The following is a 26,412-nucleotide window of genomic DNA, read 5'->3' as shown; positions in this document are numbered from 1 at the left end:
CCTTAACTGCTCAGCCATCTCTCCAGCCCAAAAGATTTATTATTGACATTATAATATTAACAGAAAATGTGAAAAGTGTGATAATCTTTCAAAAACTTAATAAGATAATTCATAAAAATATGGTAAACTGTTAAGAATCTGGGAAAATGGTGGAAGACATAAATATCTTCTGTCCCTCTGTTATGATAGAGAAGCTCTAAAGAAATTCATTAGTCAAAGGCAAGCTCACATCATAGTAAAGATGTAGCATGTTTTGTCTACCTTTACACATAATAGAAACTTACAATCATTTGAAGACACTGAAGAAAATTAATTTCTATTCATTGACCTTTTAAAGTTACATTTGCATATCTAAATGTAGACATATTCCTACTTTAATCATGATCACCTTCACCTATAAAATATTCATCGGCTTTTATTTAATAAAGAGGTTTAAGGGAAACTGTTCCTGAGTACTTAGTTATGTGATAAGTACTTTTAATGAATGGCTCCTGCATAAATGAGTTACTATTTGAATTAAATTATGAAATCTAGCAAGTGGTTGCTCATCAGATTATGTTGGTTTCCATGCCACAAAGTGGTAATTCTTTTAGTCTATACTATTCATAAAATGATGGTATCATTTGACTTTACAACATGATTTTTATTAAAATTCAGTTCCATTAATAAGTATATTTTAGCCGGGCATGGTGGTGCACACCTTTATTCCCAGCACTTGGGAGGCAGAGGTAGGAGGATCACTGTGAGTTCAAGGCCATCCTGAGACTTCATAGTGAATTCCAGGTCAGCCTGAGCTACAGTGAGACCCTACCTTGAAAAACTAAAAACTAAAAACTTAAAAAAAAAAAAAAGTATATCTGTGATTGGGTGAGTTTACTAAGAATGATCTGTTCCAGGTTCAACCACAGGAATAATTGGGGAAACAAGCAAGAGTGCTGTTTTCTTGGTGAACCTGGTACCAGCACAAGGGTGAAGGAGATAGACACAGACAACAATCAACTCCTACCAATCCAGATATCCAGAGATACAGAGGCCCCCAAAACCTCATCACTGAAGCAGACCCAGCATGGCTTATGGAAATTTGCGGAAGAGGGGGCGGAAAGAATGTTAGAGCCACATGTTGGGTCATGATACACAGAGATATTTCCTCCTACCCATAACAGGGTTACCCTACAGTGTACATCCCATATACCCCAACAAGAAGGCTCCCTGTAGAGGGGGAGGACAGGGGGGAGGCTAACCAACTTGACTGTATTCACTGAGTACAAAACTAAAAAAAAAAAAAAAAGTAAAAACATTTAAAGGAAACATATGTTTCTACATTTTTAGATTTATAAAGAGTAAAATGAATACAATAGAAGAATAGGGTCTGTATTAATATGTGCAGAACATGAAATAGAGGTGGCTACCATAAAAATAGGAAATGTTTGAAATGACATAGGTCATTTGTTAGATGGCCTCAACTAATCTGATTTTTGAAACTTCTTGATGGGGCACCGTCTGTGAAACACCTACTTGGATAAGCAGTCTGTGCTCTGTATTAGTCAATTCACATTTGAACAATGTAATTACTGTGCTTAGATTGTGAGTAGCAGAAATTAGTTCCGGGTGTTTAAACAAAATAAGGCATTTTGCTAAGAGGATATGTGTTTGCTGAGGAGACTGGAGTGTGTTCAGATGTAACAATTCTCAGAAAAGATAGGAGCCAGATTGTTCCACGGATTTAGAGAACAGGGTGTAGGGACTGAAGGGTGCTTCCACAAAGCTGAATGTATTCTGCTGCTGCTCCCCCAGTCCCTAAAGGGATCTTCATTGCTGTGATTTAGTCATTCACCCTCAGTCAGCAACCCTGACACTTGACTAACAGTTCCCTAAGCACTGCCCTTCCTGATAGGAGCTGCACAGTTCTGCTATCATGGGGACTGAGAATGGATGAATCTCCAGTGAAAATAATACAAGTAGCTAAATCCTTCCTCAGCAGTGTCAGTGTGGTTTTTGTATTCACATTCTACTCCCAGGATTGTGCTCAACTGCTTATTCACTGGTATGTGATATTTGTAAATATTGCACAAGTTGATCTTTATGTGATTTAAATTATTATTAAGTTATATTACTTTATTAGTTGATCACTAAAAGTCATTTCATCATGCATACTTGAAAACTTAAAACTAAAAAAAGAGTGACATTCAAGTGAGTTATAATTGCCATAAAAATCTCAACCAGTAAAGATTTTGGCAGTAAAGTGAACAAAAACTAAATAATAATGTGTATCAGGTATCAATAGGTATACAGGTAAGCAAAAGTGATTTGTGCATTTTAAAACATGGACCAAATTGCCTCTCATATGCCAATTTCCATAGCTGACAGCATAATACTATACATATGAGCATTACTTTTTTGTGTGTCTTTAATCTAGTGAGACTCTAAATAAAGCTATTAGCATATTGCTAGGATGCACAATACATTACTTACCTGAGGCTACTGCAAAAGAACTACATACTGGGTCACTTTAAACAATAAAAATGTGATTGCTAAAAAGTATGGAGGTTAGCATCTGAAGCCAAGATGTCAGCTGTTCTGTTCACCCTTTCAGGCTGCAAGGGAGGATATTGTTTCTTCCAGCTTCATGTGACTCCTGGTGCTATTCTGGAGTCAGCATATCACCAGGGTCTCCTTGGCCTTCTTCCCCCATGTCTTTGTGTCCTTCCTAAATATCAGCCAGTCCCAATTCAGAATGATTTTATCCCAAGACCATGTGGTGCTTGCATCAGCAAAGACCCTGTTTCTAAACTTGTAAATTTCTGAAGCTACATGCATTTTAGGGGAGGATACTATTTGAACTACATAAAGTTAGAATCTAAATTTTATGTTCCTAGCAAAGTCCCATTACATGGTGAAGAGTAGAGAGGACGGTACAAAGAATCAAACATTTTAAGGAATGAGGCATTCAGAATGTAGGGTAATGGCCACTGAAAGGATGGAACAAGGGAGCAACTTAAGCAGGCTTGTGTTTTACAGGCATCATAGGATGCAATGTGGAGATAAGCTGAGCAGTGCTCCATGAAGAAAGGCCAGCTAGCACACTGTCATAATTAAAGTTTGGAAAAATCACTGCATGGAAAGGGAGATGCTGTGGAACAAGGAAGAATGAACAAAATTGCACTGCATTGAGAAAAGAAGAATTGATATTGTGTGTTGAAGTAAAGGCAAGTGAAAATGGGAATCCTGTACACTCAGTACACGTCTGGTGAAGCTTAAGGAAATCTAGACATACGTAAGGTGCCTAGAGTGGAGGATGCTTAACAAAATGTTATAACTATATCCAATGATAGAATATGACACAGAATTTTAAAAGTGATAAGAAATAAATTTCAATGACATAAAAAAATAACCATACCAAAAGGATGGGTATACCAGAGCACACTTGTGTCTATAGAAACATCTCAACAATATACCTTTGTAGACTAATAAACAATGTATGTATATGCACTTATATGTTACCATGGCTATTTCTTTGTAATTTTAATTTTCATATTTTTAAAAATATTTATTGTGTGTCAGAGAGAGAGAGAGAGAAAGAGAGAGAGAGAGAGAGGAAGAGAAAAAGAGAGAGAGACAGCAGAGGGAGAATGGGCATGTCAGGAGTTCATGCCACTGCAAATAAACTCCAGACACATGCACCATCATGTACTACTGACTTTATGTGGGTACTGGGCAATTGAACCTGGGTCCTTTGGCTTTACCAGCAAGCACCTTAACTGATAAGACATCTCTTCAGCCATTTTCTTCTTTTTAATAGCATTTAATGTTAAGTGTGTTCAGTGTGCATACACTACTTTTATATGAAGAAAACGTGAATTGTAGAATTAAATTTAAGCAGCTAAAATACACCTGAAATAGAATGTTCATATTAGACCTTCAAAAAATTAGTAATTGATTTCAAAATGTTAGGCATGTTTTCACTTAGAACCCCAAAGGTTTGTAAGATAAAGAATTACACAAAGGAGTTAGAAACATATAAAATAGCTGGAAATATATGTGGGAATATAGATTTCATGTCCCCAGACTAAATGACCATTTGATAACTCCAGGAGAAATACTACTTTGGGACATAAATTAGAAAATAAGTTAGAAATGAAGTATTTTCACTTGATTTTCAAAAAGAATGCTTTATTGAATGGCTTCCTTATGTAAGGTGATTAGACATCACATTCCTGTACAGATTTTACTATTTTCCCTATCACTTAAGCCATTTTTGAATTTCTGGAATGCAAAGTTAGAGCTTTAATGTTAAATCTACTTTACTAATTTATGAGCTGTGCTATGAGAAAAGGGAACATATTTGCATGTTCTGTTCATTCCCCAACCCAGGTCCAGAATATTAAGAAATGCTTCCACTAACACATACTCAACTTGATGATTTAATTAAACTCTCAAATCACTTCTAGCCTCTTCTCTTGTTTTGGAGCTGCCAAATGACATCATATGGCAATTATGGTTTATAGTAATTTTGATACATGGATAGACTCTGGGTGTTATCTAGAGTACAGATAGTTATTTGACACATGAAAGGTTTCTTTTGGTAATTATTATACAGTTTGTTTTGAGTCATCATTTCAAAGCATTAGCTTTGTTTAAATTAAATTAATTATAACTTTTTCTACTAACATAAAGTTATAATCTCAAATATATAGAAAATTGGTAACATTAAATTAAGTAAATTTCTTTAAAAATAGTCTTGGAGAGATTTTTAGTAATAGGTATATAGGAATAAATTTCTCTATTAGTTAGATTCTTAAAGATATCAATAATAATCATAATATAGAAGAAACATGAGCTTGAATTTTAGTGGAAATAAGTTTTTCCCCATATATCATACGCTGCACCACTGATATGTAACTGACTTGTCCAGTCCAAAATGTTTGGCTTAATGAAAAACAGTACACTGAAACTCTCAAGAAAGCCCTCTCTCTATATATTCATTCTCCTCTTAAATTAACAGCTTATTTTATTTCTGTTTATTTTTATTTATTTGAAAGTGACAGAAAGGGATAGAGGCAGAGAGAGGGGGGGGGGAGAGAGGGAAAATGGCATGCCAGGGCCTTTACCCAATGCAGATGAACTCCAGATATATGCGCTCCCTTGTGCATCTGGCTGACGTGGGTCCTAGGTAATCAAGCCTTGAACTGGGGTCCTTAGGCTTCACAGGCAAGCACTTAACCACTAAGCCATCTCTCCAGCCCTGCAAGCCTTCTTTTATTCACAATCGAGGATTATAAGGAATTTAATGCTGGTTAGTATATGTTGGGCAGAAGTCGACACTTTTATTCCTTATAATGGAATTATGTTATACATATCTCAGGTTACAACTAAGTAAGCTTAGGCAGGGTAAGCTAAATTTGGCTGAGATCAAATGACAAAGTTGAAATTAGAAACCAGGCATGGACCTTGTTCTGTCTCACACTGCTGAATAAAGAAAGAATAAACGAGAGATGGCTTAGCTGTTTAGGCACTTGCCTGAGAAATCTAAGGACCCAGTTTTGATTTCCCAGAACCCACATAAGCCAAATGCACATGGTGGCACATGCCTCTGAAGTTTGATTGCACTGGCTAGAAGCCCTGGTGCACACATCCTCTTTCTCTCTGTTTGCCTCTTTCTGTTTCTCAGACAAGGAAATAAATAAAACAATATTCTTTTAAAGAAAGAATAAACTTTAATTAGAGGAAGTGTTTCAATAAAAAATAATGAAGCAACTACTCAGTAGTCCCTTGACATTTTCTCCTGTGATGATCTGTCATCCAGTTATATGCTAGACATATTACATACTTCATCTTCCACACTTTCATTCCTCCTATCCCTTCATATTTATTTATTTCATATTTCTTTTTATTTTTATTTACTTATTTGAGAGCAACAAAGAGGGAGAGAGAGAGAGAGAAAGAGAGAGAGAGAGAGAAAGAATGGATGCACCAGGGCCTCCAGCCACTGAAAATGAACTCCAGATGCCTGCGCCTCCTTGTGCATCTGGCTAACGTGGTACCTGGGGAATCGAGCCTCACACCGGGGTCCTTTGACTTCACAGGCAAGCACTTAACTGCTAAACCATCTCTCCAGCCCTATTTCATATTTCTTATCACATCTTTTCTCTCCCACCTAATATCCAGACTTATAGGTCTCATGGTGAATTTCTTCTTTGTTTAATTAGAAAGAATGGAAAGTAGCATCTTGAGATAGGAAAACATAAATGCATTTTATATGTGAATACTGATCAAACAGTAATAGTAAATTTTCAGACTATTGCAATTATTAGAACTTTTGGTACACTCTTTGATAAATTAAACATAATAAAACTATAATTCTTTTTATTTGTTATGATGAGTGAAGCTATATAAATCATTTTTCATATCCCTGAATAGGACAGGAAAGAAATAAACATTTCATATGTAATTTAATTTAGAAATATGCTGGCCTCAGTAAGCCAAAGATAGATAGATAGGTAGGTAGGTAGGTAGGTAGGTAGGTAGGTAGATAGATAGATAGATAGATAGATAGATAGATAGATAGATAGATGACAGCAAAAGAAGAGCTACATTGTTTTCAAGGACATGTGGAACACTCTTTAGGAGGGATTATGTGTAAGGGAAAATAAGTATTAATAAATTTAATATATATCTTTTCTGACTGCAATGATAGGAAATTAAAGTTAATAATGGAAAAAAATTTGAAAAATGTTAGAAACATAAGGAAATTAGAAAGTAAACAATAGCCACACGTGGTGGCACATGTCTGTAATAATAGCACACAAGAAGATGAGGAATGAGGATTGCACAAATTGGAATTCAGCTTGTACTACCTAGTGAGGATCAGGCTTGTCAGGACCACAGAGCAAGATCCACTCTGAGGATGACGTGAGAGGACAGTCAGAAAGGAAGGGTATATGACAATTGAAGCCAGATAAAAACAAACAAACAAACAAAAAAAAAAAACCCAAGAGACTCCAAGGAGATAGGATTTTGAGTATTCTTATAACTTTTATTATTTTATTATTATTATTATTAGTTATGTACACAGTATGTATACAGCCGTGTTGGTATCATCTTTAGTCTCCTCCCTGTCCTACTTGCTCTGCAAGAAACCTCCTTGTTGGGTAATGTGGGTTGTACATTGTGGGGTTAGCCATTAATTATGGGGAAGAAAGAGGCAATGACTCTGTGCATAATGTCCCAACATGTAGCTCTAACAATCTTTTTGACCCCTCTTCCACAAATTTCCCTGAACTATGTTGGGTTCGTTTTAGGTCTACTTCAGTACTGAGGTCTTGGGAGCCTCTTTGACTCTGGATGTATGGTTTGGTAGATGTTGAATATTCTCAGTGTCTATCTCTTTGACCCTTGTGCAGGTACCAGATTCACCAAGAAAGCAGCAATTTGCTCATTTTCCCAGTTACTCTGTAGTTTCAGCTGGGGCCCTGGGGAAGTGTGATGGGCTGATTTTCTCCTCCAGGTATGCATACATCTGAAAAAGAGCAACAGATTCTCCAATGGAGATTGATGTCAGCACCAGATAAATGGTTTAGCCATTATTATTTTAGAGAGAATTTAATAGGTGTAGGCCCTCTTGTAGCCCATGATTTATGGAGTTTAATAATGGAGAGCAGGCTCATTATTTGGATATGGCTCTGACGTGTTTCCCAGAAACAGCTATGGGTTCCCTTCCACTGAGTGGATCCATTAGCCAAATCAAGAGCAGTTGCTTACCCACCATGGCTGTGTGCCACTATTGCAGTATGTGAGCATCACATCAGGTTGTTTGATGCTGAGAATCTTAGACCATGGGTTGCTTGGCCAGATGTTATTCCTTTTATCCCATTCACTCACGTAGCACCTTCTGGCATTAGGCAAGCTAACTGTCTAGATTCCAGCCATGTCACTCTATGTTCTGTAGCAACAGCATATGGTGTCTTTGGCAGTGGGGTCTTACCACTAACCTTTGGTGGTTCATCAGGTACTCTGACAGAAATCTGTCTTCATTTTGGAAACCTTGTAGGTGATCAACAATTCATTGTGGATGTTAACTGCATGCTGGTACTGGGAGTTACAGGCCAGCACCAAGGGAAAAGAAGTAAGAAAAAGATAGGTAATATAAGAGAGAGAGAGAGAGAAGAGAAAGAAATTGGAGAGGGGGAGAGAAAGAGAAACAGAAGATTTCGGTTAGTCTTCATCATACCCTGTCCAGGGCCCTGTGGTTCAGGTGTTCCCTCTAAGGACCTGATGAAGATTCAACCATTTAGGCTGTCTTTCAGGATATAGAATTTTATGGTACCATTGTCATTTGGGTCAGTTTTGTGTCCCCCCTCCCCTCCTGCCCTACCCTCCCTATTGTCTGGTCCTTGAGATGCTTATTAAGTATGTCAGCATGTTGGGCAGATTCAGGTTATAAGCCACAGATGAGTGAGACCATGCAACAGTTATCTTTCTGTTATTGGGTGAGTTTGCTGAGAATGATATTTTCCAGGTTAGATCACTTTTCTTTAAATATCATTGTGCCATTTTTCCTTCCTGCTGTGTATAATTCCATCATGTAGATATACTACATCTTAGTTATCCATTCATGTCATGATGGACATCTGGGGTGATTCCAGCCCTTAACTATTGCGAATTGAGTAGCTATAAACATGGTTGAGCAACTCTCTCTGAACTGAGGCATGGAGCTTTTAGGGTAAATGCTCAGTAAGGGAATATACTGGTTCTGATGGTAACTCTATAGTCAACCTTTATAGAAACTTCCATATTGCTTTCCATAGTGGTTATACAATCTTACATTCTCACCAACAGTGAATGAGGGTTCCTATTTCTCTACATCCTCACCAACATTGTTGTCCTTTGATTCTTTCTTTCCTTCCTTCTTTCTTTCTTTCTTTCTTTCTTTCTTTCTTTCTTTCTTTCTTTCTTTCTTTCTTCTTTCTTTCTTCATTTATTTATTTGAGAGCTACAGACACAGAGAGAAAGACACATAGAGGGAGAGAGAGAGAATGGGCGCGCCAGGGCTTCCAGCCTCTGTAAACGAACTCCAGATGCGTGCGCCCCTTTGTGCATCTGGCTAACGTGGGACCTGGGGAACCGAGCCTCGAACCAGGGTCCTTAGGCTTCACAGGCAAGCGCTTAACCGCTAAGCCATCTCTCCAGCCCCGTCCTTTGATTCTTTAATGTTTGCTATTTTTACTGGGATAAGGTAGAATCTCATAGTTGTTTTAATTTGCATTTTCCTGATGATGAACATTTTCTTAAGTATGTGTTTGCCATTTGTATATCTTCCACTGTGAAATCCCTGTTCAGTTCTCTGCTCCATTTTGTGAGTGGGTTGTTTGAATTTTTTATTGCTTAGGCTTTTGAGTTCTTTGCAGATTCTAGAAATTAGGCCTCTGTCAGTTGTATAGCCAGCAAAATTTTTCTCCCATTCTGTGGGTAATCTATTGGCTCTGCTTATTGTATGCTTGTCTGTGAAGAAATATTTTAGCTTCAGTGTCTCCTAGTTTCACTAATGTAGTGTTTTTAAATATTTTATTTTACATTTTCAAGAAGATAGAATATGTGAGAAAGAGTGAGTGAGTTGTGCCAGGGCCTCTTGTCACTGCAAATAAACTCCAGACAGATGCTCCACTTTGTGCATTTGGCTTTGAGTAAGTACTGGAGAATTAAGCTCAGCCCAACAGGCTATGTAAGAAAGTGCCTTTAACAGCTGACCAATCTATTCAGCCTGTTTTTTTTTTTTTAATCTTTGTATTTTATTTTATTTGCAAGCTGAAGATAGAGAAAGAGAAATGAGAGAGTGGGGGAGAGAGAGAATGGACACTTCAGGGCCTCTTGCCACTGCAAGCAAACTCCAGATGCATGTGCCACTCTGTGCATTTGATTTTATGTTGGTACTGGAGAATGAAACTCAGGCCATCAGGCTTTGCAAGTAAGAACTTTTAACCCCTGACCCATTTCTCCTGCCCCATCCCTACTTGTTTTGTTCACTCTCCATTTAATTTATTTCTTCCCTGATTTTTATTATCCTTTTTGCTATGAAGACCCTTTTTCTTTTATATAAAGAATTAAAACAGAGATTCAGAAAGCTAAGCTCTGTTAGAATACAAATATTCTATATTTCTTTGAAAAGCAAATTTAACATCTAGATCTAGGTCATAACATAAGATCTAGGGCAAATAGTCATAGTCATCATTTTTATTACACCCTTAATAAAAATTTTATATTTTTCATTTGCATATTATGAATATTCCTACAAAATAAACTACAACACAAATGTTTTAATAGATATTATTTAGAGACACTTCATTTGTTTTAGTATTTCACCTATTTCCTGCAATAAAATATTTGTCTTCAATATTATTTTTCAGATTAGCATTTGAAACTTTCAGACTCAAATATTCTACCAGAAAGAAAGCTCATAATTAACATTTCAATTAGTTACCATTTTACATAGGCCTCCTGAGGTAAAGTTCTACAATAGGAAAAAGCTAGACCCAGAAGCAATGGCATATATGTGTATACACACATTCACACATATTTTAAACAAGGCATGCCAAAACAGTTTTTCATGTATGTAGGTACTTAGGTGTGAGTACGCATGTCTGTGCATGTTTCTTTCTGTGCGTGAGTTGTGGCACACATAGAGTTGTGTGAGTCGAGGTCAGTACTTGCCTGTCCGCCTCTGTTGAAGGCGGGTTTCTTGCTCTGCGTTGTCATTTTGTCTTCTTTGCTGGGTTCCCCACCAGCTCCTGGGACGTTCTCCTGCTTCTGCTGCCCATTTCCTCCCACCTGCCTAGCATCCTCAGAGTACTGGGCTTACAAAAGCTCACCAAAGTTTTTGCTTTGTTTTGTTATCTACTTGTCTTATGTGGGTTCTGGGGGTAAATGTATTATTTCCGTTTGAGCATGGAGCATTTTGTCCCCTGAGCCATCTTTCTAGCCCTGCAATATTTTTTTAAGACATGAAAAAATGGAGCATTTTAGAGGTTGATATTTATTTTCGGGAGGTCCAGGAGCAGGCTGTGTTTGTGCCATGCTGTCTTCGAAACCATCCTAAGTTTGAAAATGACTAGTCCTTCAGAATTCTCCCTATGGCACACCGGCACAGTAAAGACTTAACAGTTTTCATGGTTACGTCAATTGCAGTGGACATTTCCTTAACAGCCTTGTCTCAGGTTGTTCAGCAGAGCCCCAGTGATTTCAAAGAGTCTGAAAGCGTTGTCTGCCATGTGAGAGACTTGCAGACAACCCCACCATGGTTCCACAGAGCTGAGCCAGTTCAGAAGGAACCCGAAAGACAAACCCTTTTACTAAATGGCAGGCCCTAACAACAGTTCAAAAGAACCCAGGCAGTTTTAGGGAGCCCCTAGCAAACAGAAAGACAAAGCCCAGAGGTGCACCAGTCGGTGACAAACAAGGGTCAGACTTTTCCAGAGTCCAGACAAAGTCCAAATGCTCATTTTTCTTTTTCACCAGATTGAAGTAAGGTACAGCTCATGCTGGCTAAAGCACGAGGCAAAAAATACCTCTCTATCCCAGGTCAGTCCTCTACAAGCAGCTGACACCCAAAATATGCCTTTCATCTCTTTGTCACTACCCTAATTCTTACCAGACTCCTTGGGATCAGAGCTTTTGCAGTGGCAGCTCTAATAAGCCAGGTTCAGCACCCATTCTCAGCAGTCAATTAAAAGGACAAATTGGTAATGAAAAGCAGAAAGAGAATATTTGATATGGCTACATTGGGAAGTGGGAAAAAGAGAACCAGTCACACCTCTCCCACCCAAGTCCATCTTTGAGGTCCTGTATAAGGTTTAAGTAGAATTGCAGAGGTGTGTATAGATAAGCATCCTGTCCAGAGGTGGTCATCAGTGTTGTCTAGGCTTCAGTCTCTTCGGAAAGATAGTCTGATAAGTTGTAAACCTTTCCCAGTGGCTAAGCCCAGAGTTTTGTCCTTTTTCCTTTCCTAGAATGAGATTCCTGGATGAAATTTCAGTTTCCTGGGCTCCCTTGTTTCAACATTGTGATAATCAATGGGAAGGGCACAGGTATCTCTTTAGAATATCTTGATCCACCTAGGATGGTTACAATGACACCTTTTTTTTTTTTCCCCCCCAGTAGTTATCATTTTAAATGTCTTAATGCACTCTACCCATCCTCCTATCTCCCTCTTTTTACCTGCCATGCCTAAACTAAGTCTGGGATTCTAGAACCACCTTCTGTTCCCATAATTCAGGATATATCTAGGCTGAGAAAAGGGAATGGCCCCTCCTCCTAGCCTCTCCCTCAGCACGTCACTCCAGCCCCTTCACTTGCGTGGCAGCTTCCTTCCCCTTCCTATGAAACCCTCTTTCTGGCCTTTCCTCTCATGATGGCTTTCCCATTTCAGGCTCATTTCAGGCCCACTCCCCTCTCCCTGTCTCCCCCTTTTACTCCATTGGAACTCTTGCTGATGCGTATAGCCCCCTTCTCAATCTCTGCCTTCTTTCCTCTTTTTCTCTTTTTCACTCTCTCCTCCCTTACACCCTCTCCTCTCTCTATTCGGTTACATTATAGTCTCAAACTCAAGAAAATTGTTTGTTTCTGTTTCTATCCTGCTCTCTACATCTCACAGTTATCATGTTTTCAGTTCTTCACACACTTCGATACATGCTTCTCTGTTAAGTCTGTAAGCATTAGTAAGGCTTACATGATTTTGAATTAATTATTCATGTTAATTAAAATTTGTATTTATTACTAATTTTAAAATGGGATTTGAAGCAGAGTTTGTTTTTTTCACATTGTACAAACCCTTAGATTCTCTTTATTTACTGGTCCATTTCTACAACAAATACATCCAAAATACTATATAACAAAATTATTTACATTTCCAAATGACAAGATTGCTTTTTGCCCCCACTACTGTTATTCACACACAGTATGTCCACAGCATAATACATCATTAAAAGATCTAAAAATGCTCATCCTGTACTCTAGGCTGCTTAAGAAATGTGAAAACTAGTAATATTTATAATGGCATTAGCTCCTTTCAGTACATGGCAACATTTTAGAAACCTTGAATTTCACTTTGCAACACCCAAAGAGCTGTACAATTCTGCTTTCCCCATTACACTTTATGAAACAGGTTGCAGGGACTAGGACATGGGCCACATTATTAAAATGAGTAACTGTACAGAAATACATGAAAAAAAAAGTCGCAGCTCAAAATTGCTGTTTGTAAAATTCACACACATTTACAAGTATCAGGTCATCTTCCAGCTTGTTTACTTGGATTTTCTTTGCTTGGACTGCACTGCACCAGTTACATCTTTAGTAGAGCTGGAGGCTGAAGCAGGCCGAGAAGATCGCTTACTATGTCCATTTTCCACACTTTCAGAAGCCACACTTGGTTCTTTGGTTTGGGAAGTTCTTTGGCTTGGAGTTTTGGACTTTTCAATGATCTCCTTTGGCTCACTTTGTCCAGAGACTATGGCAGCATTTGCCTCATGTTCTGGTCTGGTAACAGACTCATTAAGTGCTATAGCTGGAGGTTCCTTTGGGACTAAACTCTGTGAAGGGGCTGGTGGCCGGTTTGAAAACTCTGGCAGTTTAGCGCCTGTTCTCCAGGCAGTGACTGCTGATCAGCTTCCTCTAGACCAGCTGGGCGATTATCTGGGGTGTTTAGATCTTGCTGACTATTTTTTTTCTTCCAAGGGGGTTTCTTCTTCTTTGGTTTATTTGTGTTGGTATTATTTTGCTTACTGTTTACCCCAAAATGGCCAGCAGAAATGTCACGCTGCAATAAGTTGACCAGCAACGGTCTTGTTAACGTTACATCCTTATTGACTGGGAAGCCTGGATTCTGTCCACAGGACATCTGATTTCCATTGGGCGCTACACTGAAAGGTACATTGAAAGGCATCCCATGGCCTGAGAAATGGTTTCCCGAGGCACTTTTTCCCTGCATGGCCTGCACATGTGGGGGGACCATGTTGGTTTGTTGCATGCTAAGATCAGGCATCATCTGAGACAAGTTGACATCATTATTTACTGTAGTAGCAGGATCACCATGCTGCTGGCCCATGTGTTGGCTGGGCCCAGGTGGCTGTAGAACTTGCCCATGAATCCCCATAACCTGCTGTTCACAGGCCCTTGTTGGGGCAGCATCTGTCCTGTAAACTGCACCATGTTTCCTTGCATGTTTGGAGTTGGTCCCCTTATTATCTGTGCTGGTCCCAGTATGACATTGGATTGGTTCTGAGTGTTAAACTGTTGCTTATTTCCTTGCATTTGATTGGTCATGATTTGTTCTATCATTGGATTCTGTTGGAGCAAAACTTGTCCCTGAGGCCCCATCATCTGGTTGTGTGGTGCCATCATTTGTGGACCCTGCTTGGGAAAGCATCTGCTTGGGTGGGGTCATCCTTTGGGGAGAAGGCCCGAGGTTTTGGTTCTGAGGGTTCACCATCATCTGGCCCTGTGACATAAGCTGGGCCCTTGAAAGGATCATAGAGTTCTGAGGGTTCAAAGTTCCTTGTTGCTGGACCATTTGGCCTTGGGAGGGCATAATCTGTTGGTGCATGTCCATCAGCTGAAATGGTGGACCCTGCTGGGGCTGGTTTTGCATGTTGCCCAGGTTCACCTGAGGAACACCAGAGGTACCAGCTTGCTGGTTGTTCATGTTGCCATGAGTTCCCATGAGGCTGGGTTGCATCATATTTGGTGGCCCATGGGACACCTGCATTTTGAGGAAGACCAGCTCCTTGGCCACCTGCATGCTGGACATTTTGATTTGCTTGCAGTTGAGGGGCTCCTGAATTCCCAGGGGTGGTTGCTGTGGTAGAAGGCACCTTACCTTGCATAAAGATCGGATTGGCCTGTCCTGCTGAGAAGCCAGGTGGGAGGCATTTAGGCATTCCTCCTAGGCCTGGATGTAAACTCTGTGGCCCCTGGTTGGTGGTTGCTGCTGCATCACCATGAAGTTAGGTGGCACATTTCCCTATTGGACTATGGGATTCCAACCCGGAGAGCTGATAGGCTGCTGAAGTCCCTGGGGAAGTGGGTTATTTTGAGGTGGCCTTGGTTCCATCTGCTGTTGCATTTGGTTAACCATTGAGGAGGATACAGGGGCTGGAAGGAGGAGGGTGAGGAGGCAGGAGACTTGTTGGTGAGGTGGGGTTGCTGCAGGGGGTAGGGACCCTGGAAGGTCCTCCCTGTAAGCTCTTCATCTAAGGAGCTGTGAACTGGCCTGTGTTGCTCATCTGAGGAAAGTGAGGCTTGCTGGCTGCCAAAGGGATAAGGAGGGGGAGGGTGAGAAGGTGTCTGTGCTGTGGATAAGAATGGTCTTGCCTGGAGTTGCTGCTTCATTGGGCCAGGCAAGGGAGATTTCTTCCACCCTTGGTTTGCAGTCATTGTGCCCAGAGAACCCTGGGTTGGTGGAGGCTGAAGGGCTAGAAAAGGCAGCTGGTTCCAGCCTGGAGGAACAGACACCTGAGTTGGAGCAGTAAACTGGGGCTGCATGCCCTGTTGCTGTTGTTGCTGTGGAGGTCTTGTCTACAACTGTTGCTGCTGCTGCTGTTGCTGGGGAAAATTAGCTGGGTTAATTTGTTTGTTCACAGGGACAGGCTGAATTGGATGATGTGTAGGTAAAGATCCTGAGGGATGACTCTACTGCTGTAGATGGAGCCCAGAGAAGAGTGGATCCACTACATCTGTAATATCTGTGTTTGGGAGGTTGAGACAGGGTATCCCCAGGGCAAGCTGGCTAGCTAGACTAGCTGAATCAGTGAGCTCTGTGTTTGAGCAAGTGACTCTGTCTCAATAAGTGAGAGGGAGAGTGATGATGGAAGACACTCTTTGTCAACCTGTGGCCTCTAAACACACATGTATGCACATACACACATACATGCCAAAAAAAGAAAGAAAGAAAAGTGAAGCAGAGTTTCAAATAGCCCAGACTGGCCTTATACTCACTGTGCAGATGAGCCTGACTTTAAATTCATAACAGTTCTATATCCACATCCCAAGTTCTGGAATTACAGAAACAAACCATCTTGCTCAATGTCTTGATGATGATGATGATGATGATGATTTTTTTTTTTTGAGGTAGGGTCTTACTCTAGCCCAGGCTAACGTGGACTTCACTAAGTGGTCTCAGAGTGGCCTTGAACTCATGGTCATCCCCCTACCCCTGTCACCCAAGTGCTGGGATTAAAAGCATGCAACACCATACCTGGCTTGGATTAATTTTTGAGATAGCAAAGTGTATCCCTTTTATGTTGTTTTCATATTTCTAATTTCTCTGATATTATATGCATAACATATATTTTTAAAACATTGTTTTTACATCATCATATACACTAAGTTAAATTAAATATTTTGTAATTAGAATAGTTATAATCTTTTCCCTGGTCCCTTCTATTTTATAGTAGAGATTACTTTGGCCTGGTAGCCATGGAAACAAGTGGAGCAGAAAAAGACACTGATAGACAGGCCTAGGGTAATAGTGATGGAGTTATTGATTCTGCCAAGTAGAAGAAGGGACCCTCAGTTAAAATTCCATTCAGTATTTCCTCCTGCTTTCACCTAGCTGCAAGTGACTTGGGAGTTGCCAGTTTATATGGAATGTAAAGGTGAACTGAGAGGGAGACTCCAACTTGAGATCATTAGCCCTGATCGAGAGGGCCACTGTAATCAAACTCCAGACGTGTGCACCACCTTGTGTGCATGTGCATCATAGTGCACGAGTCACCATGTGTGTCTGGCTTAATGTGGGATCTGAGGAGCCAAACATGGGTCCGTAGCCTTCTGAGGCAAGCACCCAAATTGCTAAGCCAACTCTCCAACTGAAATTTTATGTGCGTATATATGTGTGTGTGTGTATGTGTGTGTGTATATGTGTGTGTGTGTGTGTTTGTGTGTGTATTTTTAATTGGAATGCTGACTTCAGCTGTGTAACTATTTGCCATTTGAACAGTCATTTCATGTCTTTTCAGTTTGCTTAGAACTATCAGGCACTTATTGTAAATTTTAATACTTCAGTAGTCTGAACTACAAAGCAAAGGATTTGAAAGATAAAAGTGCATCAGGTTTTGTCTCATTGAATTCAGCATGAAAAGAACTTGAAAGTAAAGGAGAATCAAATATTGTGGGTGTGTAAGTGATAAATTGAGTGGCTTAAGAAAGGATAATAGACTGGAGGCATATGGTCAAAGTACACTATATAAATGTATGGAAATGTCATGAATAAAATCTGTGCTTTTTACAACTAGTGCAAGAAAAAAAGGGAAAAAGGGGAAAAAAGGTAGGAGAGAAAACCAAAGTGGGGAGAGGGAGAGATGTTAGCCCTTCTAAAATACTCTCAACACTGCATTTTGAGACTAATACAGCAGGGGACTGGCCAATCCCTGGACAAGTCAATACTACTAATCACAAGCAGGGCTTTTTATAATAGATCTGAAAAGCTTAGCATCTTTTCATATGAGAAAATAAATCATGACACACAGTTGACTGTTATTGAATATGTATAAAAAATTAAAATCATCCAATGACAAATATTTTGACATACTTTAACACAAGTTTAAAACTATTAGAATAATTTACAATATTATTAGGAGTTGATGTTCACTGATCTTATGTAATTATGAAATTGTATTGTAATGTAGAACAGGTAGTATCAAATCCTTTATATCAAATTCCAATTATGGTTTTATGGATTAATGGCATGTAAAGAGTAAATATGCTAGTTGGTGGGATGTATTTATTTGTTAGAATGCAGAGTTTAAAAGATGATTTAAGATAGCACATGAAGGGTTAGAGAGATTGCTCAGTGGTTAGACACTTGCTTAAAAAAAACCTTGTGACCCAAGTTTGAATCCCTAGTGCCCTCCTAAAGCCTGATGCAAAGGTGGCTCATGCATCTGGAGTTCATTTGTAATGGCAGAAGCCCCCAGCACACACCTAACCGCCACCCTCTCGTCCTGCTATCTCACCCTCTCCCCTCTCTCTCAGGATATGCAAATTTTTTTAATAAACAGGTAGAATTTGGAGATGTAGTTTATGAATTTCAATGTCTCAAATTTAATACACAAATAACTAACATTCCTTACTAAATATTAATATGATCCTGATAATTTTCTTCACAGATTTCTTTGGAACCTGTGATTAAAATTGCACAAACATGTAAGGAAGTTGTATATTTTACTCATAAGAATCAAGAGCACATTTTAGAAAAAGGCTACAGAATATAGGTTATTAAAAGTGCTGTATCTCAGAGCTGGGTGGAATGATCTGTAAAGAAATCTGTTTCATCTGAGCAATGAAATAATGTTATCTCATAACAGTTTGGGGCTGAATATCTGTCCAAGAAAGGTACTTTGAGATACTGAAAAGCTTAATGGTAATTCCTGGGGTGGCTTTTGAAGAATCGAATGATAACACTGAGAATGCAATACAGGTTCTGCTGCCCTAGTAAATTTCAAAGAAAGTAAGTTTGGGGAAAGTATTGATGTCTGTCCAAATCTTAAGTCAATGTAAAACCAATCAGTAAAGAGGAAAAGGTGAGGGGTGTGTATAATTAGAGGAACAAAGAATAGAACCACCTTTAGTGTGTCTTTAGAAGGAGAAGAATGTAGGCTAGAAAGAAGAATTAGTGATTAAGGCACTTCCTTGTGAAGCCTGAGGACACAGTTTTGATTCTCCAAAACCTACATAAGCCTGATATACATGGTGGAGCATGTGTCTGGAGTTTATTTGCAATGACTAGATTCCCTGGCACACCTATTCTCCCTCCCCTTACTCTCTAATAAATAAGTAAAATAAAATATTTAAAAAAAAATAGAAAGAGGAGAAGATAAACATTGATGAGTAAGTATTGCAACCTATGCCAATTATACAGTGTCCAGTGCATTCTTCTTTTTCCATCATATGGCAAAAAGCCCCAAATTAATACCTAAAAGTACGTAATCAATTGAGTCTTGAAATTGAGTGTTAAATATAGAAAGAAAGGAAATATTGTCATTATTTTAAAATACCCCAAGGTAGCATGGAGTGAGTCAGTCCATGCTCAGTTGAAAACAGACTCCGTCATTTTCAGAGCCATAAAACAGTCAATATATCCTTAGTGCTCTTTTCATAGAAGATCCGTGACTTATATAATGTCCTTCGGTAGAGGTAGTGAAAATATTCTAGAGTTAGTTTATGGTGGTAGTTCTATACTTTCGTAAGTATTCTAAATATGCAAAATGTACATTTTAGTTTAATAATTTTTAATAAAAACAACAATAAAAGAAGTGAAGTTCTAATCAAAGGTTGGCTGACATGATTGGAGTAAGTAGCACCTGAGGCAGTAGCTTGTCTCACCTAATTGACTGCAGTCACCAGCCTGGATGTTCAGTGTTAGGACTCAGTGGGCATAGTCTTTAAGGTATGACTGATTGTGTCCTTTTGAGTCTTATGATGGGAGAGATGGCCTCACAATCAAAATCATGGCGTTAGTCACAGCCTCAATTCACCCACATCAATTTGTAAGTTTTGTGTCCTACATCCTGAGAATGGAGATTGTGATTTCTTACAGGCAGGGTTTACCTTTTAAGAAAACAAGCCTCAGAAAGCCCTGCTTGAATGTATGAATGACATTCGATTTAAAAGTGAACAAAACCCTCACAAACATTTATGAACTTTATCAGATATAGTTAGGTAAAGGTTCTCTGAACATTTGTTTTTAAAGCCTAGTAGGCTTTATTCATTCTGAAGTAAATGCCATGTCACAATGGTGAAGATTGGTTTATTGGAAAAAGAGATTATATGTTTTGCTTTTGAAGATGTTTTGGAAACCTGAAAATAGACTTCTCTACATAAAGAAGGTTTGAAAATATTTTAAAACTTCATTTGTAATGCTGGGGCACATAGAATTCAATCCATCAAGGTGTATATAATGGTTCAAAAAAGGTAAGACTGGTTTTCATTTTGCTGTCAAGCAGTGTTAACTCACTCGCTTTTCTTTTTTCCCCACATCACTCATTATGTCAGGCAGTTCCTCTCACCATTGTCTCATAGGACATGATGTGACTGCTTTTTAATTGATGGGATGTTTTGAGGAGAATGCTTAGAGCTCTTAAAGCACTGCTCATTGGGACATAAAGAATTACTGGTAGTGAGGAATAGGAATGTGAGGAAGCTAGCTGAGTGAGAAAATGACTGGAGCCCAAAAGTGGAAGGTCTCCCTGGGTAATACTGAGAACCAGTATCAAGCACACCTATTCAACTGTTTGTACTTTTTTTCACTTAGACCCCTGTTGGATGGGAGTGGAAAATGTTGCAGATTATGCTTTTGCCACCCACATGTGAGTAGCTGAGTTCAGCTTCCCAGAATTCATGCAAAGCCAGCTGCTATAGTGGACATTTGTGATCTCAGCAGGTCTATAATGAGATGGACGTAAGGACAGGAGATTTTCTCAGAGGCTCACAAGCCAGCTAGACTAACAGATGTAGCCATGAACAATTACAGATCCTACCTCAAATATATTAAGTGAATCAATCAATAAATAAATATGTAAGGTGAGTGCACACCAAGATTGACCTCTAACTTCTACCGTCATGTTAAGGAACACACAAGCCCACATTAACACACACCAAAACCAATTTAATAAGTAACTGAAACTAAAAATACCTTATTGTAAAAGATAAATATATCTAACCATAATGAAAGTTTACCTTAGTGAAAGTTCAGCTTCATGCTACCACATTTTAAAAATGAGAATTACAAAGGTCTTTATGAACCATTTAGTTTTACATTCTCTTTGAGGAAGAATAGATTTATTCCTTGAAGGAAAACCTTATGCCCTCCCCTATACTGAGAAACAGAAGTTTCATTTGTGATTAGAAGGTACTTTGTAAGATTTAACTACTGTGTTTTTTCACTGAAAGGCATTTTCCCAAGATGCTTTGAGTACTTATATCTTATTAGTAAATTCTTTAATTTTATTATTTTATTTTCTATTTTTAATATTTTATTTATTTACTTGAGTGAGAAGATAAGAAGGAACTCAAGACTTATGCACTACCTGTGCATCTGGCTTTAGGTGGGTCCTAGGAAATCAGACCTGAGTCCTTTGGCTTTGCAAGCAAGCACCTTAGCCACTGAACTATCTCTCCAACTGCTCCTTTTTTTTTTAATTTTTATTTATTTATTTGAGAGTGACAGACACAGAGAAGGACAGATAGAGGGAGAGAGAGAGAATGGGCGCGCCAGGGCTTCCAGCCTCTGCAAACAAACTCCAGACGCGTGCGCCCCCTTGTGCATCTGGCTAACGTGGGACCTGGGGAACTGAGCCTCGAACCGGGGTCCTTAGGCTTCACAGGCAAGCGCTTAACCGCTAAGCCATCTCTCCAGCCCTCCAACTGCTACTTTTAAAAAAAAACTTCTTTTGTGTCCCTGTTGCATAATTTTTCCTGAGGAGGTTTGATCAGTCCAGATAGTACACTGATATCAGACCAAAGAGGGAACATGGGCCAAGGGTAAGTTATGGCATTATTGGGATCTCTGGTCTTCCCTCAGCTCCTCAGTAATCATTATCTCTGTGGGGTGATGCCCACAGTGGTTGCGACCCACAGTAGCATGTAGAATACAGGCAGGGCTTATTACACAGTTATAAGGGATCAGAATAAGCAATGGCCAAAGGGAAAAATGCAGAGGAAAATACTCAGGCAGTGAAAGTGGACAGTGGCCAAACAAAGAGTGGACATGGCCAGGGAGACTATTGTACTGACCGGCATGTTTGTGTAAGCTGTATACTATGTGTTTCCTTAAGCGTGTTTTCTTGCTCACTTGAATGATAAGGCCATTTGGTTTGTTGATGAAAATATACAACTCTCTATTCGAAGGAAAGATGAGAGTTTATTCTGAGGTCAAATATATATGACCATGGCTTGGGAACACAGATTTAGGTTATTCTCAATTCTATATTCCAACTGGTAACAATTTCACAACGTTTTATTAGTTATAGATCAAGGCACTTTTCAAATGGATTGGTGGAACCATCAGATAGATAGTTAACAGCAAAGTGGGTACATTTCTGTAATATTTTTCAGGTGCTAACTGATGACATTCTTAGCCTTTAGGTTTGGGGAAGTGGTCTGTTATTACTTTACAAAAAGGCTTTACCTGATTTCCTGTTAGTTACAAGGGTGTTAAGCAAAACATAAATGGCTATTGTTGGGAGTAAAGTTAGGCCAAGATAATGTGCCTATGAGCATGTAACATTCAGTTTCTCAACAACCATAGCAGTCCAATCAGTCAAATCAACCTTGTTTGAAGTAGATGTAGCTGCACTTCAGGAACTATAGTTATTTTTACAGGTTTAACTCTTTTTTTTTTTTTTGTCATTTTGAGAATTAGTCTTCTGTAGCCTAGGCTATCCTTGAACATGTTATGTAGCCAAAGATGACCTTGATCTGATTCTTCTGCCTTAGCCCTTCAAATCTAAGGGCTATGATTATAGAAGTGTGGTAATGTATCCAGCTGGTGTTACTCTTAAGGAAGGGTCAATTATTTGCCTTTTCCTATTCCAGAAAACCATGTCTCCAGTAAGGTCCACAGTTACTGCTCAGATCCCACTATTTACACACACACATACACACATAATCATCATCATCATCATTTGGTAAAGTACATTAAAAATAATCCCAAAGAAGAAAAATTTAAAAATATAAAAAAATCGTGCTTTACCAAGAGGAAATAGAAGAAATACATTTTCCTTTTTAAACCTCAACAAAGTCCTGCTATCTCCACCTTTCTCCCTTTCACATGGTATTTTAAATCTTCAGGGTGGATAATTATGTTATCATTCAACTATAGGCAAAAAAATGTACAATACTTATATAGTTTATGTTGCTTCATGCCTGTGTTATATTAAAACCATATTTACCCTCCCCCACTCTTAGGCCTTGGCAACTATCATTCCATCCTTTGATTTGCTGATTTGACTGTGGTATACACCTCACTTAAATAGAATCATCTAGGCATTTTTCTGTCTGCGACTGGCTATTTAACTTACTAAAGCATCCTCATGGTCTATATGTGGCAGTCTGTATTGCAGAATCCCTTCTGATGGTAAAGTTGAAATCACCAGATTTCCTTTGCCTATTCATATGGTAGTGGGTGTTTAGCTTGCTGCCACACCAGACCATTGTGAAAGTGCTGCAAGCTGCACAGAAGTGTTGAATATATTCAACACACCAATTTAACTTCCTTTGATTAAATAACCAGAAGTAGGATTGAAGTGTCATATTGTCAATGCAAAACAGCTCTCATGTCAGAGATTAAGAGGCAATTTGTTCTGTGCCAAGTAAGTATAACTGTGTTGCAGGAACATGCATTCTGGTTGCTTCAAATCACATGGTTCAATGTGGGAGCAGTTACATTACATGGACTCTTATACTCAAGCAATAAAAAAGACATACAATAAACACATCTCAAAGTAATTATTTTCAAAACATTTTAATAAAATTTCAGAAATAATAAAGAAAAAACATATGATTAGCCATTTATTATTGATACTTCTATGCATTCATTTACTCACTCATTAAGTGCATACATACACACATACATATATATAATGTATGTGTGTGTGTGTGTGTGTGTGTGTGTGTGTGTGTGTATTCTAATTAAGAAGTAGATAGGTGTCAGTCTGGCTGATCTATAAGCTTTATAGTTTTCCTTCCTCTCACCCTATTTTGTTCTTCATTCACAACCCTTGAAAAGTACTTTAATTTTGTTTTGGATCTTCAATATGTGTCAGGCTTAGTGTTAAAATGATTCACAAAGCAGACACATTGCATATGGAAAATCTTTGCACTTAGTAGAGTAAAATCATTCAAATAGTGTAACAGAAGATATATGGAGAATGATAATGAGGCATAAGATGAAGAAATAATAATGAATGATAAGAAAGAAATGATGAACCTTCATTCTGGAAAACCCTACCTAGGGGATGAGTCTCCCACTAAAACCCAGCACAGTATAATCTTGTATGGATTCAACAATGTAGAATGTCTTTTCTTTCAGTATTACAGTGCATTTACAGCTCCCAGGATAAAATAAAAATCACATTTTGCTACTCAAGGCCCAATTTTCCAGAAAATATATGCTAGCTAAATAATTGTACCCTGCTTTTCTGTGGAATGACACTCAAAGAACCTGATAAATAGTAGCACTATTATAATCATTTTACTTTAAAGCAGGAAAATAGCCTTGAAAGTAAACAGTTTTTTATTTACAGATAGTTGAGTGTGTTTGCTAAAACAATATACTAACATGTTTAGGAAGTAATGAAAAAATTCAGATTAACATAATTTTCTTTATGCTGTGTAGATATGATTCATATATTTAGAACCTACTATTTTATTCATATAGTAGAATTATTTTTACTATACATTGCTATTTCACACAATTCAATATTTTGAAATAAGACAGTTACTTTTTCCAAAGAATCTATGACTATGACTCAGTTTTGTTCTAAGAACACTTTATAATTTTAAAACTTATTCTTTTGAAATACTGAAAAACAGGCATTGTTTTAAATTTAAAAATATGTTATAAAGCACTATTTTTGTAACTTATTATTTTTAACTTAAAAGTAACTTAAAAGGTACATTGTGAAAAATATATTGTTTTAAAATGATTCCCCAATAAGTTAACTGATATAAATACCAATGATTAGTACAATACAACTAGTTGCAGCAAATAGCACTGCAAATACCTATTTCTTTTTTTTATTTGCTTCAATTACTTTATTTTTGAAGTAAAATTTCCAAGTTCTTTACTTTTAGTAATTTAAAAATTGTAGTATATTATGATGAATTACATTTGCCAAGCTATATAATAGAACTGAATCCATTCATCCCGTTTATAAATATTTTACTTGTTTAACTAAATCATTTCCACAGTCACCCTATTTCAGACCTTTGGGAAATTTCCATTATACTATCTGTTCCTCTAGTTCCACATCTTTTAGAGACCAGATTTAAGTCAGATTATGTGATATTTGGTATTTTGGCTTGTATTGTTTCATTTCAGTACTATACGTTTATCCATATTGCCACTAATGATAGTATTTTCTTGTTTTAAAGGCTGTAGACTATTGAGTGACATATATATGCACAGAATCTGAAAGGTATTGGTTCTAGGATATCTGCGGATACTAAAATCCACAGCAATTAAAGTATTTCATGTATTATGTTGTGGTATTTGCACATATCTTAAGTTCATGTATCTCTATGCTTTAAATTCTCTCTATATTACATGTAATTCTTTTTCATCCAGTTTTCAAGCTTCTGCAATGTTGGCACTTTTACACATACACACACACACACACACACACACACACACACACACACACACAGTACTCCAAACTTGAATTTCATAATAAAACCTTTAAAATCAAAACACTTCTTCTGTACTTCAGGTGAATGGTACAATATTTCATTCATTATATGTGCTAAAAGAGAATTGTGTGATCTGAATTTGCTGTTATTCCAAGAATCATTTTCTTGTATTTGATATAGGCCTTCAGTTAAATTAGATGCAAAATAAAATACATGAGAAAATATCATGTTGATCACAAGACTAAGGAAGTATGGCTGTAGTAATAATTGAAATATACCTTTAAAAGATTCAATTTTCTTTTATTTATTAGAAATGTATATACTCACTGTGTAAACAGGACATGTTGGTACCATCCTTAGCCTCTTCTTTGTCCTCATTTTCTTTTAGTATTACATTGCATTTACTGCTCCCAGGGAAAAATAAAAGTCACATTTTACTACTTGAGGCCCAATTTTTCAGAAGGGGAGACCTTCCTTGTTGGGGCTGCCAGTTACCCTCATGGGGATTGTGGAAGTAGCAATCAGTTATGGAAAAGAATCAATGTCTCTGAGCATAATGTCCCAACTAGTGGCTCTAATAATCTTTTCGCCCCCTCTTCAGTGAATTTCTCTGAGCCATGTTGAGTTCATTTCAAGTCTACTTCAGCGATGAGGTCTTGGGAGCCTCAGTGTCTTTGGATGCCTAGATTGGTAGGAGTTGAATGTTCTTTGTGTCTACCTCCTTCAAACTTGTTTTGATACCAGGTTAACCATGAAAGCAGCACTTTTGCTCATTTCCCCATTACACTATGGTTTTAGCTGGGGTCCTGGTGAAGTGTGGTAGGCTGATTCCCTCCTCAGGTTCTGCATCCATCTGAAAAAGAGAAGCAAATTCTCCACCAGAGAGTGAAGTCAGCACCAGATAAATGGGATAACTATTCTTAGTTTATTTACTAGAAATGTATATACTCACTTATAGAGAATTTAATAGGTGTAGGCTGTCTTGTAGTGCAAGATTGGTGGGAGCTTGACATTGGAGAG

At 38.2% G+C, this 26,412-nt stretch overlaps 1 protein-coding gene and 1 pseudogene across 9 annotated transcripts in view; one reads left to right on the top strand and one right to left on the bottom strand.

Annotated features, from left to right (window-relative positions):
• Window positions 1-26,412, top strand: part of Gulp1 (GULP PTB domain containing engulfment adaptor 1) — a 253,795-nt gene that overhangs the window by 91,100 nt on the left and 136,283 nt on the right. The gene's annotated exons all lie outside the window — the stretch shown is intronic.
• LOC101602510 overlaps window positions 13,249-26,412 on the bottom strand; it is a 33,152-nt pseudogene continuing 19,988 nt past the window's right edge.

The sequence above is a fragment of the Jaculus jaculus genome, chromosome 4, assembly GCF_020740685.1.
Source record: "Jaculus jaculus isolate mJacJac1 chromosome 4, mJacJac1.mat.Y.cur, whole genome shotgun sequence".
NCBI classification, from domain to species: Eukaryota; Metazoa; Chordata; class Mammalia; order Rodentia; family Dipodidae; genus Jaculus; species Jaculus jaculus.
Note: the sequence above shows the minus strand (reverse complement) of the source record. Positions and strands in the feature narration are given on the sequence as shown.